The 4,383-nt window shown below is 38.9% G+C and overlaps 1 protein-coding gene across 1 annotated transcript in view; it reads left to right on the forward strand.

The window, feature by feature from the left end:
• Positions 1-474: 474 nt before the first annotated feature.
• The window catches only part of spry2 (sprouty RTK signaling antagonist 2), a 356,144-nt gene continuing 352,235 nt past the window's right edge, over positions 475-4,383 (forward strand). The window contains exon 1 of the mRNA XM_024294322.2: positions 475-620. The gene's annotated coding sequence lies outside the window, so the exon portion shown is untranslated. The remainder of the gene's footprint in view (positions 621-4,383) is intronic.

Raw genomic sequence — 4,383 nt, forward strand, 5'->3', positions numbered from 1 at the left:
CTCATGTATGTATCATTTGAAAAAAAAAATATTTTTTTTTGAGTGGCAGATGGAATAAAGTGCTCCCCTTACACCTTTAACTTCTCAGTGTTGTTGATAATGAAGACCAAAAAACTCAATTGGAATTTAGTCCTTTTAACCAGAGGTGGGGACTCTAGTCACGTGACTTGGACTCACTTTGACTTTCCAACCCCCGACTCGACTTGACTTCGACTTTGATATAAATGAATTGTGACTTGAGTCTGACTTTAGCCCTTTTACTCGGAAATACTTGCTATTTTACCCCAAATTCAAGGATTAAAAACAAGCCCGCGTGCCGCGGTCTCTCTGTCTGTGTCTGCTTTCATCCTTGTGAGGTGTCGGCTAAACATCCAATCAAATTAGGGCTACGTTAGATTGATCGACACTCCAGCCAATCAAATTGCAGAAAAAACCTAGTCCCGCCCTCCTACTTTAAAAGCGCGAGTTCCTGTTTGCTGGTGTTTTTATTTCAGGCATAAAAGTGAAGAGTTTGTCAACAAAAAAACGCTTTGCAGTTTGCTGAACATGTGGATACACGGATTACCGACAGAAACTCAACAACGACCAACTTTATCTGACTCTAGGAGCAGCAGAATCGGGTAAGTTCTGAGTGTAAGCTAGCGCTAGCTTAGCGGCTAACCGCTAGCTGTATTTAAATGAATGGGACAGTGAGCTCTCTGTGAGAGAGTACAGCCGGCTCATTGCAATTATTGAGCGGCCACAGGTGATTTTGATATTTCCACCGCTCAGATCCTTCCTGGGATCTGTGCGGGACAACCATTGCTGGAGCAGAAGGTTTGCTAGGGACCTGGCTAGGTTGTTCTCAGTTCTTTTCTGATAGAAATCCAGTGAGCTGCTGCATAAAGTTTTTCCCCCTTCTTTTTTCGATTTACCAATTTTGCTGCTTCATGGTTTGTGGGGTTGTGTTTTGGTAAAAAGCATCCTCTTTGTCTGGGAGTCACATTCCCTCTTTAATATTTGGTGCTGTAATCTCATCAATATTTGCTGCTTTCCTTCCATTTTTTGTTTAAAAAAACTTTATTTATACATTCACTGCTTTAAGGGTTTTTAGTTTGCATGTGTGAGCGTGTATGTGTATTTATTAGCGTTTCACCTGCTGTCATGAGATGTCTACTTTTGCTAAAAAATATTTGTCCACCATAAATACAATACAACGCTGAAGTTGGCTTCCGATTCACAGCTTCAGACTAGCGAGAGCATTCTACTGAATTTTTCACACTCTGACCACCTAAGAACAGGTCCTGTTCAAAAACTATTGCACCTAGGCAGCTCAAACCTGGATTACATTATGCTTTAGATTGTAAAGTATAAATTAAACACAGTTTTTTATTTGTGAAAGCTTTTACTGATTTGTGAAAATGTGAAATAGGATGATTTTATCACATTTTTTGCACTCTGTCCACCTAAGAACAGGTCATGTTCAAAAACTACTGCACCTGGACAGCTCAAACCTGGATCAAATAATGTTTTGAATAATAAAGATTACGTCAAACAGTTTCTGATTTTTGAAAACTTTATTTCTTTTTTTTAATCCAGGTTTGAGCTGTCTAGGTGCCACCGTTTTTGAACAGGGCCTTTTCTTTACTTTTTAAATAAATGTACTAACATATATACCACATTTAGTTTTGCATTTAACATTTATCCTGAATCCTACCTTTTGTTTTTCTTGAAAACAGAATTTTTCCTGTTAACTTACTGCGAGATATTTTGACAGTAAGTTGACAGAAATATTGCATTTAAGACGAACAAAAATTGTTTCCAGAACAAAGAAAAATCATATTCATAACAGAAATGTTAAATGTAAAAGTGGATGGATTTGTGTATTTAGTTTAGTCTTGTTTTTTGAAGTCAATCTAAACCACTATACGTTTTACATTCTTACTCAGTACAATATGTATCTGCTATATTTACATATATAAAAAAAAGCTGATATGAGACAGAATTAATAGTTGGTAAATATCTTTGTTAATCAGACTCTAAAAGAGTCAGTGCCTCATCACCCACAGGGGATTTTTTCCCCTTTTTTCTTTATGCTACTTTTTGAGTATAGCTTATATTTCAACTACATACTAGCTATTTTGGCTAATTTAAGATTTCTTTTCATTTTTTTAGGCTAATTTGGCATTTAATATTTTAGCTGGCTATTAGCCTCAGAGATTTCAGCTATCAACTTCAGCATTTTTCAGCATCTTCAGCCATCAGCCTTAGCATCCTCAGCGGCCAAATTTAGCTTACAGCATTCACACTAGAATTATTGCATGTAATACATTATTTCTAGTTTTTTGTTAGTTTAAAGCTAATGATGGTTAGGATGTGTATTATACATCCAGTTTGTGGATGGCCCGATTAGTCGACTAATTGGAAAAAATAATCTGTGATTAGTCGACTATTAAAATAGTCGTTTGTGGCAGCATTAGTTCTCTTTGTGAAATAAACCCATTAAACATTTCATCTCCCCTGAGTGCCCCCGTCAATTTTAGATCCATTGAGAAGTGGAACGAAATGGTTAAGGGAGGTCCACTGTAGCCACCCGTTGATTGGCAGAAAGTATGATGACTTTAGAGCAGTGGCGGGCCGTGCATTTCACACCTAGGCCTTCAGTAGTGCTCCATCTGAATCAACCCAACCCTCAATAACTATTTTATGGCTTTAAAACTTCTACTGCAGGTACAACTGCGACACACATAAAAAAAGCATAAAAAATAACCTGATAAAATTGCAATAATATTTAGGTATATAGCAAAATTTTACTCACCAAAAATCCGGATTATTTGTACACAAAATCCATCCTTTCTATCCTCAAGAAGATTTCAATCACTCTGTCGTGCAGATTATCCGTGCGTTTTAGTTCCATCAAGAAGTCCTTTTCTATCGCCATGGAAGCTAATGCTGAAAGTCGAGCCTGCCCTGACGTATTTCTGGCATAAGTTTTAATTCGCTTCAGGGCTGAGAATGTCCGTTCAACAGAAGCAGTGGACACGGGGCTTGCTAGCTTCGGAGTTGCCCGACCCCGCTTAACAATGTCCAGCTTTTCTTGAAAAGTCCGTCTTGAAAACGGCTTTGACAGTAAGTCTGCAACCAAATCCATTTCTTCTCCTCCTTCAGCCATTGTGGATTGACAAACCAGCTATTAAATTCGATATATTTGCCTGTGCAGGTCGCTACAGATTCAGTTTACCAGGTCTGCCTAGTACACTCTCCGATTATCCAATCACAGCGCGTGAAAATCCTGACGTTTCCGTGGGCCTGCTAGCTGGCCTATCACGTGGTCTCCTCCAGATCTGATTGGTTGAAGCAACAGTTTGGTGGACCATTATTTTATGCTACAGGGCCCGCAAAACTGATTGTGAAGGCCTTCAGGCAGATTTCTTTGACCCTAGCAACAAATGGTGCTGCAATGTGATTGGTTAATGCTTAAATAGGAAAATACACGTCTGGAAGCAGCGCAGCCAGGGAGACAGCAATGAAAGGACGAAGACAGAGCATTTGGAATTATAGAATACGTATTCACGGAAATAAATAATAATTAATATCAGTCTGTGATTCAGATATTTTTAGGCCAGCAGAGAAGGCCTTGCAGGCCCTGACGGCCCGCCACTGCTTTAGAGGGCATTAATATAACGCTCATTTAAGCTAATGTTTCCAATGTTTGTAAAAACTCCAGTTTTTGCATTTCCTGTGAACTCTCTTGGTCATCTTTCTACACTGAAAATGCCTGCAAACAACAGCAAGGCCTGGTCTGTGGTGGAACTGCACATGTTCCTTGCCATCCTTTGGCGAGGGTATGATACAGGGTGACCTAGTGGTCTACATTAAAAAAAAAAAAACGCTCAGTAGTAGCGAGGCCTAACTGAGTGGAAACTCACCAGAATTAACTGGGTCTTACCGTTCTACTCCTTACCGGACCAGACCTCTCAGTGAGAACAAGCCTTTACAGTTAGTTCCCTTCAGGCTCATGTGGCCACCTTAAGGGACATCATGAAAATGGAACGACGAAGGCACTATAATTATACAGTTTCTTTTATATATATATTATAGAGTTTAACAGAGTATTTGTAAGGATAATGGAAGTTGTAGGCCTTTGTGACATTTGGGTAACGTTGTCATATGATGCTCTTATGCTTCACTTGGTTAGTATCAGTCAATTTTTATTTGTGCAACACTTTTCATAGTTGGTAACACAAAGTGTTGTTCATCAAGATAAATAATTTAAAAACAAGCAAATTCATTTAAAAATAGACCTAACCCACCTTGTCCCCAGATCTATATACAACCCCCACCCCTTAAACACACTCCAATGGAGACATGCATTGGGCAACAGGCTGAGCACGACAAAAGTTA

This window comes from Oryzias melastigma, linkage group LG2 (genome assembly GCF_002922805.2).
Source record: "Oryzias melastigma strain HK-1 linkage group LG2, ASM292280v2, whole genome shotgun sequence".
Taxonomy (NCBI): Eukaryota; Metazoa; Chordata; class Actinopteri; order Beloniformes; family Adrianichthyidae; genus Oryzias; species Oryzias melastigma.